Here is a 16,328-nt window from a genome sequence, read left to right as displayed (position 1 = left end):
TTTAGTATTGCTCAGTGGGAAAGTATGCTCTCCTTTCAATCCATGGCTATTTCTGCCCTCTATTCCTTTTGCTGGTTTTCTCTCTCTCCCATCTTTCTATATTTCCCCCGCTCTTTGGTCTACATTTCCTTCTCTTCAGCTCACGACTGCCTGGTGAGCAGTATTCAGCAGTGAAATAGTTAACGGTTACATTTTTTTTTAATGTTGTGTTTAATTTAGTGGTTGTGATTAGGTTTGAGGTGATACACTCCAGAGATCAATAGAGGGCAGGGGAGTTCACACTTCTCAAAGTGATTATTTCAGGCTGGCTGCAGACTCAGGCAGCCAGTGCTTTGATTACATTCAGTTCCCATTTGAGAAGTTTTCTTTGCAAACATGAATGCTGAAAACTTCTATTAAACAAAAGTAAATGGCCATATTCACAACATATAGAATGCTGTGAAAGCTACAAAAATATGGGAAGCAGGCTGCATTCAGCCATGAGGCTGAGTGGTTGCCATCCCTACTAGAAAGGAAACTGAGGAAATTCTTTAAAATGACATAGGCTTTGCTGGCTCCTAATTTGTCTTTGAGGAATGAAGAGTCAATCCTTTTGGGAGAGTCTGACTCAGCCTGTAAGTGTCAGACCGTAGCTGTGCCAGCAGGTGAGTTTAGAAGACCTGCAGATGTCCTGAGGCATTCCAAAATCAAATGCCTTGGTATGGAGCCTTGGAACATTACCTGATATTTTGGCTTTCAACCCATTTCCAGTTAATAACTTCACATTTAAAGTTCTGAATTCCTCATGGACATTTCATTTTGAGTAACAATAGACAGGCGCATGCTACGAAGGGAGTCCTGAACTAGGAAGAAGCAGGTAAGTAATACCGACTCTTGCAATTCTATTCTAAGTCTCGCGCGATTTGGTGTTTTATATAAAGCCCCAAACCCTGGAAGCGACTGATTGTGTGAATCTGAGATTTTTTTTGTTTTTATTATTAAATGAAAAGACACATCCAGCCCTCATGGTTGTAAAGGAAAACTTGAAAATGTGACATAATTGTACCCTACTGGCTCAAACCAGACAGCAAAGATAGAGAACCCCAAATTAATTTTTATTATTCAAAATCTCATGATTTCTAAGTCAATTTTGTGACTTTTGAATGCTTATGGTTTGGAACACTGCAGGTAATAAATAGGTGGCAGTAGATACATTATAACTGTTTATGTATTTTTGCATGCTGGATCATGTGCTGGTTTTGTAACCTCCGTCTCTGTATTTGGTTGTATCTCTGTGTGTATGTAAGAGAGCATGTCTGAGTATTGATCGATTTGGTCAAAGATTTTCTGATGAAATGTTTTTCTGTGAGCAAATGCCATTGTCAAAATCAAAATAGAATTTTGATGCAGAATGTGTTGCTTTCAACCTAAAGTTTTTTGGGGAAAAGAAACAAACTGAGATGAAGCATCTAGACAAGATCTCAACCTTGTTGTCAGAACAGAACATTTCAATTCTTCATTTCAAAACCAAGTCAGTTCAAATTTTTATATTATCCTTAAAAAGTCAAAATCAGAAGGAAACATTTTGATAGTCTTAAAACAGAATATCTTGATTGAACCAAAAATTTTAAAATTTCATTTGGCGAGAAACTTAAACAAATTCAGATTCAGAATGAAAAAAACAAATTTTTAAATGTCAGAATTTCCCACAGAACAGAAATTCTGAGTTCTAAACAGCACTAGTTTTTTTTTTTAAACTGTGGGAGAGATCCTGAGCTGATGGAAATCTGCCTCACTCCATTGAAATCATCGGTAGGAATGGAGGTTGAGAAGTATGCACTGTGTTTGTGTATGGAAATACATAGGGAGAAAAACCAGTGTATGTTTTATGTAGTGTATATGGGTGTGTATGTATCTGTGCATACATATTTACAAAAGAATGGCACAAACCTGTAGGAACAAAGTCAGAAAGGCTAAGGCACAAAATAAGTTATACCTAGCAAGGGACATAAAGGCAATAAGAAGAGGTTCTTAATATATTAGGAGCAAAAGAACAATGAAGAAAGTGTAGGCCCTCTACTTAGCAGGGAAGGAGAGCTAATAAACTGATGGCATCAAGAAGGCTGTAGTGTTTAATGCCTATTTTGCTTCAGTCTTCACTAAAAAGATTAGTGACGACTAGATATGCAACAATTAGTATTAACAACTGGTGTGGGAGGGGAGACAAACTAAACAAACTAAAATAGGGGAAGAGCAGGTTAAAGAATATTTAGATAAGTTAAATGTATCCAAGTCAGCAGGGCCTGATGAAATTCATCCTAGGATAATTAAGCAATTAGCTTGAGCCAGCTTGGAATCATTAACAATTATCCTGGAGAGCTCATGGTGGATGAATGAGGTCCCAGGGACTGAGATAAGGCACACCATACCTATCTTTAAAAAAGGGAAATAAAGAGGACCTGGGGAATTATAGATCAGTCAGCCTAACTTTAACAACTGGAAAGATACTGGAATAAATTAATAAACAATTTGTAGCACCTAGAGCAGTGGTTCCCAAACTTGTTCCGCCACTTGTGCAGGGAAAGCCCCTGATGGGCCAAGCTGGTTTGTTTACCTGCTGCATCTGCGCCGGTTTGTTTACCTGCCGCATCTGCGCCGGTTTGTTTACCTGCCACGTTCACAGGTTCAGCCAATCGCGACTCCCAGTGGTCGTGGTTCGCTGCTCCAGGCCAATGGGAGCTGCTGGAAGCGGCAGCCAGTATGTCCCTCGGCCCGCGCCACTTTCAGCAGCTCCCATTGGCCTGGAGTAGTGAACCGCAGCCACTGGGAGCCGCGATTGGCCGAACCTGCGGACGTGGCAGGTAAACAAACCGCCCTGGCCCACCAGGGGCTTTCCCTGCACAAGTGGTGGAAAAAGTTTGAGAACCACTGACCTAGAGGATAACAGGGTTATAAGGAATAGCCAGCATGGATTTATCAAGAACAATTCAAGCCAAACCAACCTAATTTTCTTCTTTGACAGGGTTACTAGTCAGGTAGATGGGAAAAAGCAATGGATATGATAGGTCTTGATTTTAGATAGGCTTTTGACACACTCCCACATGACATTCAGGAAAATGAGATCCAGGTGAAATTACTATGAAGTGTGTACACAACTGGTTGAAAGACAGTACTCAAAGAGTAGTCTAGTCATCAGTGGTTTGCTATCAAACTGGAAGGATTATATAATGGGGGGGGTCTCACAGAGGTGGGTCCTGGATCTGGTACCTTTAAATATTTTCATTAACGACTTTGATAGTGGAGTACAGAGTATACTTATAAAATTTGCCGAGGACCCCTAGCTGGGAGGGCTTGCAAGCACTTTGGAGGACAGGATTAGAATTCAAAATGACCTTTACAAATTAGAGAATTGGTCTGAAATCAGCAAGTGAAAATTTAATCAAGACAAGTGCAAAGTTCTTCACTTAGGAAGGAAAAAATCAAATAGATAACTACAACAAAGGGAATAACTGGCTAGGTGGTTGTACTGCTGAAAAGGATCTGAGGGGTTAGAGTGGATCACAAATTGAATACAAGTCAACAATGTGATGCAGTTGTGAAAATAATATCTTTCCAGGGTGTGTTAATGGGGGGGTTATATATAAGACAGAGGGGGTAATGTAACTGTCCCACACTACTCAACATTGATGACACCTCAGCTGGAGTATGGTGTCCAGTTCTGGGCACCACACTTTAGGAAAGATTTGGACAAGTTGGAGAGAATCCAGAGGAGAACAACCTGATATTTGAGTAAAGGTTAAAAAACCCGGGCATCTTGAGAAAAAGGAATGGGGAGTGGGGGAGAGAAGAGAGGGACACCTGATCACAGTAATTAGATATGTTCAGAGCAGTTATAAAGAGGATGGGGATCAATTTTTCCTTCATGTTCACTGAGGGAAGGACAAGTAGTAATGGGCTTACTCTGCAACAAGGGAAATTTAGGTTAGATATTAGGGAAAACTTTCCAACTCTAAGGATGGCTAAACTCTCAAAATAGGCACCCAAGGGAGGTTGTTGGAATTCTCATCACGGTTAAAAAAAAAACCCAAACACCTGTCAGGGTTGTCTGGGATTACTTAGCCCTGCCTCAGCGCAGGGGGCTGGACTTGATGACCTCTTCCAGCCCTACATTTCCATGATCTCTAGGTCTATCTAGAGTTAGACATTTGGGTCACACTTTATATTAAGATCCCCTTTATAAAGAGTTAAACAGAGAAGGTGGGTGAGATAATCTCTCTTATTGGATCAACTTCTGTTGTTGGAAGACACAAGCTTTTGAACTACACAGAACTTTTCTTCAGGTCTGAGTCCAACTTTTCTCTCTCACCAACAGAAGTTGGTCCAATAAGAAGCCCACCTTGCCTCTAATATCCTGGGACCAACACTGCAGATAATAGATGCTTTACTAAATGCTCAGTTGTCAGAGTCCAAGAGGCCCATAGGTTGTTTCTAACTGTCTTATAATCATCAAGAGCAGTTTATACATATGTCCTTATAACCCTCTAGAACACTTGAAATTCAAGTCTGTAACATGGTGATAAACGGCTAATAAATGACTTGGATGTTATGTGCTAGCTCTAAATGGAATCTTAATATAGAAGGTCTGATATTTGTGCACATTTGTGAGCATACATTTCTGTATTTTTTTGAAAGCACATATAATGCATCCTTCTGCTAATTTGCAGAACCATATAACAACTTGCACTTTGGACAACTGTGCTATTGTTTATAACATATCTTGTTCCAGTTGCAGTAGCAGCTAGAGGGTCCAATTTGGATCTGGGCCCTATTGTGCTAGCCATTGTATAAACATAGTCCCTGCACTAGGAGTTTGCTGTCCAAGACTGCATTCTGCCAACACAGCCGTCTTATCAAAAACTACTTCTAAAATGCCAAACCTCTGAACACCTTTCAAACAGTTGTCATACTTAAATAAAAATAACCTGCCTTGTGACAGGGCTGGCCAAGTCCTGAGCACCCCCTTATGGCCTCACAATACAGCAGTCCTGCCTCAGTTTCCCTTCTTCAGGGTTCTCTCTCTCTCTCTCTTTCTCTCCTTGTTCAGCAATACTCCTCCTTAGGGATGGATTTATTAAAACAAACTCACTCCTAAAAATAAAGTTCTGGGAGTTACATTAAATCTGTGCTTCTACTGGGAGTCTTCCAGGCCCTCCCAGCCGGAAGCCTTTTCCAGGATGGCTCAGGGTTCTCGCCAGATAGAGCCATAGGATTAGAAGGGACCACAAGAGTCATTTAGGCCTACCTCCCTGCCAAGATGCAGGATTTGTTGGGTCTAAACCAGGGGTGGGCAAAGTACTGCCCAGGGGGCTGCATCTGGCCCTTTAGATGTTTTAATCCAGCCCTTGAGCTCCTGCCGGGGACTGGGGTCGGGGGCTTTCTCTGAACGGCTCCCGGATGCAGCAGCACGTCCCCCCTCTGGCTCCTATGCATAGGGGCAGCCAGAGGGCTCCACACACTGCCCCCGTCCCAAGCACCACCCCCACAACTCCCATTGGCCAGCAAACAGGGCCAATGGGAACTGCAGGGGCAGCACCTGCAGATGGGACAGCACACAGAGCCGCCTGGCCATACCTCCGCATAGGAGCCAGAGGGGGGACATGCTGTTGCTTCCAGGAGCTGCTTGAGGTAAGTGCCGCCAGAGCCTGCACCCCTGACCCCCTCCCACACCCCAACCCTTTGCCCCAGCCCTGATCCACCTCCCACCCTTAAAACCCCTCAGTCCCCCCTCCAAACCCTAGAGCCACACCCTCAGCCAGAGCCCTCACCCTCCCACCCGCATCCATGCCCCAGCCCAGAGCCCCATCCCACACCCTGAACTCCTCATTTCTGGCCCCACCCCAGAGCCCTCACCCCCAGCCAGAGCCCTCACCCCCTCCTTCACCCCAACTCCCAATTTCAAGAGCATTCATGGCCCACCATACAATTTCCATACCCAGATGTGGCCCTCGGGCCAAAGAATTTGCCTACCCCTGGTCTAAACCATCCAAGACAGATGACTGCCCAGCCTCCTTTTGAGCTTCCAAAACCTCCTTATGCAGCCTGGTCCATTGTCCTACTGTTCTTACAGTTAGGAAGTTTTTCCTGAGCTTTAGTCTAAATCTGCTATGCTGTAGAATCATAGACTCATAGAATATTAGGGTTGGAAGAGACCTCAGGTGGTCATCTAGTCCAATCCCCTACTCAAAGCAGGACCAACACCAGCTAAATCATCCCAACCAGGGCTTTGTCAAGCAGGGCCTTAAAAACCTCTAAGGATGGAGATTCCGCCACCTCCGTAGGTAACCCATTCCAGTGCTTAGTTTGGACCCATTGTCTCTTGTCCTGCCCTCTGTGGCAAGAGGGCACAACTTTTCTCCATCTGTTTTATGGCAGCCTTTCAAGTACTTGAAGAGTGCTATCATGTTCCTCCTTAATCTCATCTTTTCCAAACTAAACATACCCAGTTTCTTCAGCCTTTGCTCATATGGCTTGCATTCCATCCCTTTGATCATCCTTGTTGCTCACCTCTAGATCCCTCCTACATCCTACTCACTCCCAGCAAAGTCTTTCTCATTTCCCCCCAGTACCACAAGGTTCCTTATTAGGATTTACTCACTTCTTGCAGCTACTCTGGTTTGCATCTTCCTGTTGCTCTTTATAGGGAAATCAGCTCCCCAGCACCCCGCTGGAATAGGGGAGTTCCTGTTAATTAAGCCCCACACTCCCTCCAAGATATGGAGGCAGGGCTAATTAGACTGGGCTGGTCAGCTCCAGGCCACCCCATTACATACTCCAAAATGTTTCCTTTCCCCCCCTTCTTCCTCCAAAATATAGCATTTCTCCCCCAACATGACGTTGGTCTGAGATACATGACAAAGGCAATACTCAATGCTGGACTTGTAACAGGTATCAGGTCTGATATGCCACAAGCCATCAGGGGTAGAAATAATGGGCTGGCTGCTCAGTGGATCTAAGTCTTCACAGGTTAAATCTTGACTGCAGTGGCTCCCTGATGAAGATCTGACTTGTAAACTGTTCACTACTAAAGAGCTGAAAATGTTGCATTGCCCATGGGGTACAGCACTTGTTTCTGAGTCCCGACAGGTCACAAGAAGTTGCTTCTTAAAATCATGACATTGTAGAGGACCTGGGTTAGGTCATTTTTAGCTAATGCAGTTATTTCCAAATGGGGTGCTCTTATTCTGAAATGAGTGTTTGCTCACAGAATTGAATTGAAATAACTATGGGTGTGAATGAGAACTGATTTAGTTATTTTGTTAGTTAGTCCGTTTACCATGTAGACAGGCCCTAAGAAGATAGATTTGTAAGTAAAGAGATATAAAAGAACAGGGGCAAAGACATCTGTAAAACCACCCTAAGCTATTTCTACATTTGTTTTTTTCTGCAAAATATGTGGTTTAAAGAGAATACTTGATGGCCTGGGGTGGCATGAAGATTTTACCTGCATTTTTAAAAGAGGAATTGCAAAATCAGCCATGAGCAGAGGGGGTTTGGAAATACAAGAAAACGTCTTCTTTTTTTTTTATTTGCAAAAATTTTCACTTTTTAATATATTTTTCCATCAAATTCTTGACATTTTTCATGAGATTTTTGAAATAAAAAAAAACTCTGCATCTGGTCAAAACCCACCAAATTGTGAAAAAAATTGTTAAACTGTTAGAGGGATTTTGGAGGGAATTCAACAAAAATTCAAAACGGTAATGAAAAATTTCATTAAAAATCAAAGTCTAGAAAATTTCAACCAGTTTTATTCATGAGTAATGCACTCATCCTGAACTCTGGCAGAAAAAATTACCCTTTGTATCATCCACACCATCATGTGCTCTCTATTTACAGGGCTATGAAACTTTGTGCATATCTGTTGTTACGTTTATACGTGCTTATGTTTCTATAGGTGTATGTGCTTACGGATTTATATCACTGTGTGTTTTGCAGGCTCAGTATAATGGCCAAATCCTGAGTAGTGTAAACTGTCATAGCTCTATTAAAACCAACAGAACTACTCCAATTTATACCAACTGAGGATCTGGTCCATCGTGTTCATATATGTATGTACAATATATCTATAGCTACATATGCATCTAGATGAACAGAAATAGCAATAAATAAAATATGTATTTGAATCATTTCATGTGTTTGTATGAACATCTGGGTATATTTGTGTGTATATACATCTGTATGTGCAGAGATTTAATTTGTATCTGTATATGCATTTGTATAAACATCCATTTGTGTTTGTGTGTCAATCTGTATGTATGTTTCTGCCTCTGTATTGAATCTGCCTCTGTGTTTTATGAATAGGGATAATGGCAGTGTATGTGTTTATATATTTGTGTACATCTCTCTCTGTGTGCATATATAGCTATATATGTGTGCGCTTGTGTGATGCATCTGGATGTGCTTATATTTACTGGTTTATAGATGGTGTGTGATGGTGTCTCTGTTGTGAGGGGGGATCTTCTGCATTAATCTCTGTGTTTTTATGTACCCTTCACAGCTCTGAGAGGCAGCATGACCTAGTGGACAGGGCTCGGAACTGGGAATCAGGAGGTGCAGCTCCGCCGGTGATCCGTTGTATGACCTTGAGCAAATCACTTCACCTCTGGTTCCCCTCCCACCTTTCATCTATTTAGACAAATATCTTTGGGGCACAGTCTGAATCTCACTGCACATGTGCAGCACCTCGCACGATGGAGCCCTGATCCTGACTGGGGCCTCTAGGTGCTAAAGTAATTGCATTATAATAATCATCATCTCTGTGTGCATATGCACGTACAAACCAGTGAATGTGTGTATGTGTTCACTTGTGTGTGTGTGTTCCTAGCTTTGTGTGGGTGTTTATCTCCCTATGTGTATGTGCAGGGCAGGGGGAGATGGCAATCAAAGAGTTATTAAATGCCAAGCGGATAGGCAATAAATCCCATTGATTTTACAAACTCCAACTTGTCTTCAGTCTCCTTCCATTCTTTATCCTGGGGGCATTGCACCACAGCCCTGTTTTAAATACCTTTGCTTCCCCTCCTCCCATGCCTCCCCAGCGCCCCAAAAAAGTGTCAATATATTATTTGGATTTTTAACTTCGCTCCATAACAGTTGTTTGACCTCCTGACTCAGGCAAGTCACATAAATTCTGGGACTTTATTCAGGAGCCATGTTCCCGCTATTGAATAAGCAATTTGGGAGGGTGAATTAATGACTTGTGCTGCTGCTGGAAAGTCCCTGAAGAAATATTAAAATTGCTTGCAGACTGAATCAATACCCACTGAACACCCAGGATGAGGAGCTGGGCTTTTTAATGGCTATGAACAGAAGCATTTGGTAGAGGAAGGGGAATTCCTACACACACGCAAACAGCCGACAGCATCCGCTCCTCCCCTGTCCTTGTTGTCATCTCCAATAACAGCAAAATCATTTTATGCACAAAAACTGGTTACAGCTGATGTGTCCAGTGTCTGAAAAGTGACTCAGAGGCTGGTTCCCTTCTCTCACTCTCACTAAGATCACATAGGACTTGCAAAGACTGGATGTGCTGACTCTGTGTTACGTGGTTGCACTGGTGTGCACTGGCCAGGGCACCCGAGCAGTTGTGTTAGCATTGGGGAGCACTGATGAGCTTGAGGGAGGTCTGCTGTTGTGTTGGAGTGTAGGCTTGTGTCATTGTGACCGTGTTTTGTGGGGGTGCCCCGTTGCATTCCAATGTGGTGCATGGGGGAGACAGCAGCATGGGGATGTCTGTGTTACTGTGTTGTGAGGGATGGTTTTTGTGTCATATAGCAGTGTAGCTGTGATATGTTTGTGTTGTGTGTGCTCAGCACCTTTCTGGCTCAGACTCTCTGTCACTGTATTTCTTTTGCAAGGGCACTAATTTTCACCCACAGGCCCCTGTGCTTATGTTGGCTTTTGTGGTCACACTTTAGGATTCCCTTTAAAATGTAGCCCACACGGTTTGGAACTGTGTGTTTGAATGGCTGTGCTCCACATTAGCCAGCTGGGCAGCCATTATTGTGTATTTATCCCCAGGTGTGTGCTTTGTATGACTGCATGTCTGTTTCATTGATTTGATCGGGATGATTTTGTAATTGTGTGTCTCCATGATTGAGTTAGTGTGCATCTCAACACTCCTGTGTATTGAATAATGATGACAGGGCTTGTGTTGTTGTTTGACTGACTAATGGCCTTGTTTCAGTGCTGTGAGTGAATGTGTCCTTCTCCTGTTTCCATGTCTCTGCTGGGGTTGGCTAATTTACACTAGATGATTCTTTAAGGTGCTCACATGAAGTATAAATGTCTCCTCAGCACCCAACTTGTCCTCTTTATTGGGCTGTGCTCGGACTACAGTGCTTGCATTTGTGTGAGAAAGGACATGGCTTGCAGCTACTTGCTTCACTGAATATTGTGAAGTCACTTAATTGTGTGCATCTGCATGATTGTGTGTATGTCTTGTGTATATGTGGGTCTGTATGGCTGCCTGTACATGTCTCTAGGCCTGGTGTGTGCATGTGCATGTGTATTTCTCTGTGCGTACATGTATGTATGAATGCATACATGTTTGTGCATGTGTTACATGGCATGAGTGATTGTGTGATTGTTGCACACATATACAACTATATGTATGAATTTGTGTAGAGGACTATAGGTATATACAAGAATGCATGTGTCCGTCTCTGTGTCAGCAAGCCTGTATTGTGTGTGTATATATACAAGTATGTTTTAAAAGATGTAATATATGTGAATGTAGATATATGTGTGTGTGTGCGTGCAATGTGTTTTCCCTTTTGGAGACATATTATGATCCATTGTCCCATGACAACTTAGCCTCACGCGGTGCTGAAATCTGGATCCCATGGAAATCAGTGAGTGATCTCCATGGTTTATTTTTATGTCGATGATGAGGGTTTTTATTTTGTTTGTCTATTTTACATATTGTCAGTGCATTTGACACTGAGTTTTCCCATTCATTTTGGTGCCATCAGGATTTGGCCTAGAAGCAAAGTAATCACAGGGGCATTAGAGGTCTGGAAACTGTTTGAGGGAGCTCTCGGATTTCTTCCTTCACCGAGGTAGCCCACCGGGAGATGGCCTATACACTGCTCTGGAGCCATCTGCAGTGTACGGACTCAGCAGGCCAGTAAGTCTGGCTGATATTTCCCTGTGAAGTTTTTCACAGGGCAACTCCTCCTTGCATTAGCTAAATCCTTGTGACTGTCTCTGCTACCTCCCTCTCTCCTCTTCATTCTCTCCCACTCTCTTTTTCCCTTCTGCCTCTACTCTCCCTGCCTCCCTTCTGCATTTGACCTTGAACATACAACTCTATCCTTAGTCCTCCCTCCTGTTAAACACACACACACATCCCTCACCTCACTCAGGAGGAGCAGCATGGGGGTGGGTGAGCAGGGGGAAGAGACCTGGTTGCAAATAATTTGAGGCTGTTAAACAGAGGAACACAGAATATCACTCGGGTAATGGAAATAAATTCCATTATATTTGCATTTTAATTTTCCACATAAACAAAGGCCCAGTGTGTGCCGGCTTCACCAGAATCACCGGCCGGAATTTAATTAGAAATGAAAAGTTTATAGGGCCCTCTTTAATGCGATTAATGCACGGTTAACATTTATCACATACATATGCTGGAATCGCCTTTTTTAAGCAACCACCGTCCATGAAATGAATTTCTTTTCAACTTTTTTAGCGCGTGTGAGGAAGGCTGTCTCTGGTGAGGCGGTCCAGTGAGCACACTCCTGACAGCTTGGTAAACTGCAGCCCTCAGAGGCTCAGCAGCCCCTAGATACCAAGACAAGTTCAAGGTGGCTTGGAGGGAGCATGGTCTAGTGGTTAAAGCACAGTGCTGGTTGTCAGGGGATCAGGGTTATATTCCCAATTCTGCCGCACACTAGCTGTGTGAATGAGTTACTCTCTGAGTCCCTTTCCTCAGGTGCTTTTTTATAAGAGAAATGAGCCAAAACAAGGAATCTCATATCCAAAGCCCTTTGCATTTCAGGGGAACTTGGATCCAGATCTCTGGATCTGAGCCTGGCTCGGTGGTTTGGCTTCTAGATATTTCTAGATCAGCTTCCATCATGAGATTTCTGACATTTTGGATCAGAACAGCTTGTGAGATTTCAGCACATCAAATCTATTCCCAACCCCATAGGGCTGATTCAGCCTCTTGCCTGAAACTCAAACCCTAACCTAAATCTAATCCAGATTGGAGTCCAGTTACTGCCTCCATCTTTAGTAAATGGAATAATTGCACTTCCCTAATTCAGAAGGGCACTGTGGGTGAAATTCATCAATGTTTGTAAAGTGCTTTGAAATCCTCTGATGGAAGGCATTCTAGAAGAATGATCCTAAAAACTACGGTGATGTGCCCATTAGAAATATAGAGAGTCAGACAGCAGATTTTTTGCTCTTGCTCAGTACCTTCCCCTGACAGAGTGAGACACAGAAGTAAAGGGTCAAGAATTTCCACCTGTCCTAAGTACTGTGTGAACCTATGCTCCCTGCCCCACTCCAACATCAGGAGGCAATCACACTTGTCACATCACTGCCTCCTCCTGGAGCCAGGAGTACTACACTTGTCCAATCGCCTTTTATCACCTGCCACAGATATTCTTGACTGTTCCCTCTCGCTTCCTCTTTTCCTGCCCCAATTCTGTGATGGATGGGGCTTTGCAGCCACCCCACCACCCCACACACAGACACATCCATGTCTCTCTCTCTGACTTGCAGACACACAGAGTGATTAAACCGGGCCTGTGGACAGACAGAGAGTGTTAGGGATGCAGCAGAGAAAGGGGGAATATGAAACCACTATTGGTCCCTTGAGGAATGATGTCCTTTCCTTATCTTATCAGCTTCTCTTCACTCTTCAATTATAGTCTATTGAGACTGGCCTCTTAACCCAAACAAGATAACCTGGGTAATGAGGAGGAAAGTGTGAGGGGAAAGGAGAGACTGGGGGCTGAGTCTGATATATCTTATACCGCCCCTACACCCATTCGTACCCTTCCTGCAAACACTAAGACACTCCCCCTCATACACAAATAATCCACCAACACAAGAATTCCTTACCACACATATACACTGTTCCAAACGTAATGCCTTAACACCCCCACTCTGTCCTAGGCACTAACATTCACGCACACTCCCTCATGCACAATATCCCACAAATAAATACCTGATGGGCTATACACACTTATTCATCCACATCATCTCAATATGCATACACTCTACCATGTTCATGACTGCATACATACCCGCTCACCCATACAATCTCAGCACACCCACACCCATACTGTGTCTCTCACATACACACTCTACCATGCCCACTAGCATATACAGATTCACCCATACAATTTCACCACGTACACACATTGCAATGCACACACTACTACACATACACACTTGCATTATACCCACCTCACACATACATATTCTCCCCAAACACATATATGTGATATGATTTCCATATTACAAAACACACTGTCCCTGAATGCACACATAGACTACCTCAAACACCTCCAGTACTAATTGTACATTGCTATCATGTGCTGTCCCCAAACACACAACTGTGGTACAGTATACACTAACAAACTCCTCAAATGCATTCACACTGCTGCCCAAATGACAGGATATCACACACGTACTCAGACAGGAACACAAACAGATCCCCACAAAACCATCCTCCTAGCACGTATCTATGCCCACGCATGCACCGCCACATGAACACAAATTCCTAGCATAGGCCCACAGACACATGATACATTCTTACAGATATGACCCTCCCCATTCCTCATATAGACCCCTAATACATACAGTCACATTCTAGTCACAAACATAACATGCCCAGACAGACACATTTCCTCATAGACCCACCCCCCCCCTTTCTCTTACACGTTGTGGGGTAGAGGTTATGCCTCACCTAAATATCCATTACAGGGACAACATCTGATCAAACATTACAGGCCCCATGGTGAGCCCTCAAAAATGCGTGTGTCTGTTGTGTTCCCACGCCACTGCATTTGCATGCACAGATCAGTCAGCTGTGCATCTAATACCCAGTGGCATGTACGACTGGTGCAGTCAGCACTTTCTCTTTGGCAAAGATGGTCTTTTGAGTTATACAAATGATTAGCCTGAATGCCCCCGCCTCTTCCTTCCACTCTTGCTCTACAGGGCTTCTTTACCCTTTGCATTCCCAAGGATCACTTTGCCCTCTGCCTACCCAGCTCAGGGGTCGTTTCCCTGCACACACATTCTGTGAGCTGCAGGGTCACTGTCCCCACCAGCTCTGCCACTTACAGCTGCCTGGGAACCCTCAGGCACCAACATTCCATCTGCCAATACTGTACATTCCCTCTTCGCATCTCACGCACCCCTAAGAGGAACTGGATGGTGGCCACAACAATGCTATGTACAAACACCCCAGATTTATGTTCAGTGATAATAATCTGGCTAAATCTTGCTTAGTCTTTCACTCTGTTCCTACTCCCCTGACTTCATGAGATGCTTCTTTCTTCTCTCAGCCCATCCTACCCAGCAGCCACGTTTGCTTTCTCCCACCTGCTACAGAGTCATCAGACCCCAACATTCAATTTAGCTGCTCTTAAAGGGACAGAACCCCACATGCTTTGTCTATTTCAAACTTTTGCTTTGTTGTTTGATCAGTGGGAGGAGGGCCTACATCACATTGTTCCTATTCCAGTCTCCCTCCACTGCCACAGGCGTGGTCCTTGTGTAGGAAGTGCATACAGAAACACACTCTCTCCTCCCCCGATAAATCCTTCTTCGCACAAAAATAATCCCCTCCACATCCCCCCTATATCATTTGCCTCCACGGTCATTTTATAAATAAAGGTCAACACTTTCAGTCCTTCAGAATTAAAGCTGGGCTTCTGTAGCCGTATTCAGGCAACTAAATGTGAATTTGAGAGCTTAGCTTCAGGCACCATGCTTTGGAAATATTAGCCATAAACAATATTATGCAGCTGCATTGGGCTGCAGTGTTTTCTAAAGGCAGACTGGCCAGAAACCATCCTTTAAAAAACTGTTAGAAGAGCAATGGCTCTTTATAAGGTGATGGTCCCTTTAAGAGGCATCCAAATGTTAATGTCTGAAGGTTCCATGGCAATTTAAAGAAAGAGCTTAGAAATGGACATCAGTTTAGAATATAAAGCCAGGAGGGCCCACCAGAAGATCTAAATTCTAATCTGATCTCCCATATCTCACAGGCCACTACCACCACCCTTCGCCCTCAAGCTAAACCCCACAACTAAAATTAGACCAAAATATTACAGCCCACAGGAGACTAGACTACTATGTGCCACAGAAAGACAATAGGAGGTATTGAGGTGCAGTGGTGCTTGAGGCCCCTACTATGGCAGAGAAATGGTTAAGTGAGATATACCCAGATAATCCTGGCAATGACCCGTACTCCATGTGGCAGAGGAAGGCAAACACCCCCCCCCCAAGGTCTCTGCCAATCTGACCTGGGGGAAAATTCTTTCCCGCCCCACATAGGAGAATCATTTAGACCCTGAGTGAGATCACCCTGCATTGTATCTCAGCCCCAGCCAAAGGAAACAGAAGGTCTGTTAACTGTTAATCACAAAAATTACAGCTCTCTGTAGCAAACAAAGGACTGGGATGTTAATGGAACCAGTCAGAGAATGGGTTTTCTGTTCTACAAAAAATGGTGACATTTTGAAGGTTTTTTCCATCAGTGTTTGGGACAAAAAGCCAAAATTTTGAATTTTATTACAAAATAAACTTCTGAAAAAATTTGGTTTTGGGTCAATCAAAATGTTTCATTTTGAGTTCAGTCCTTTTTATTTTTTTTCCAACATAAAATGAAGTAAATTTCAAATTGAAAAGTGGTTTCAAAACAAAAACAAAAAAATGGAACTTTTCATTCTGAAAATGTTAAAATGTTTAGAAAAAATTGGAAAATAAACAAAATTTCATTCAAATCAATACAATTTTGAGAAAAAATCCGTTGCATAACTATGGCATTTCTGACGGGGAACTGTTTCAATAATTTTTTCTGACCAGTTCGAGCTGCTAATCCTTCTAATTAAAGGGGGGGGGGGAATTTTGTTGTTGTTAACAGTATAAGCTAAACCACTGTTAAATCAGAGAGTCAGGATTTTGTGTAGAGCAAACTTGCTACGGAATAAGTTAACACATTTTGTGCCTCTCTTGTTTATTTTGTCCCTTCTTCCTCTTTTTCTGTTGCATTATTCACTTTTCCTTCTATATCTTGATTAGAGGTTTGGACACCTTCCCCC

At 43.2% G+C, this 16,328-nt stretch overlaps 1 protein-coding gene and 1 long non-coding RNA gene across 7 annotated transcripts in view; one reads left to right on the top strand and one right to left on the bottom strand.

The window, feature by feature from the left end:
• PAX2 (paired box 2) overlaps positions 1-16,328 on the bottom strand; it is a 115,495-nt gene that overhangs the window by 70,971 nt on the left and 28,196 nt on the right. The window lies entirely within an intron of this gene.
• On the top strand, positions 6,780-8,941 carry LOC122461049. The gene is made up of 3 exons (XR_006282747.1): positions 6,780-6,924; positions 7,981-8,087; positions 8,537-8,941. It is a non-coding gene; the product is annotated as an uncharacterized LOC122461049 (long non-coding RNA).

The sequence above is a fragment of the Dermochelys coriacea genome, chromosome 7 (genome assembly GCF_009764565.3).
Source record: "Dermochelys coriacea isolate rDerCor1 chromosome 7, rDerCor1.pri.v4, whole genome shotgun sequence".
Lineage (NCBI taxonomy): Eukaryota > Metazoa > Chordata > Testudines > Dermochelyidae > Dermochelys > Dermochelys coriacea.
This window is presented reverse-complemented; position numbering and strand designations above follow the sequence as displayed.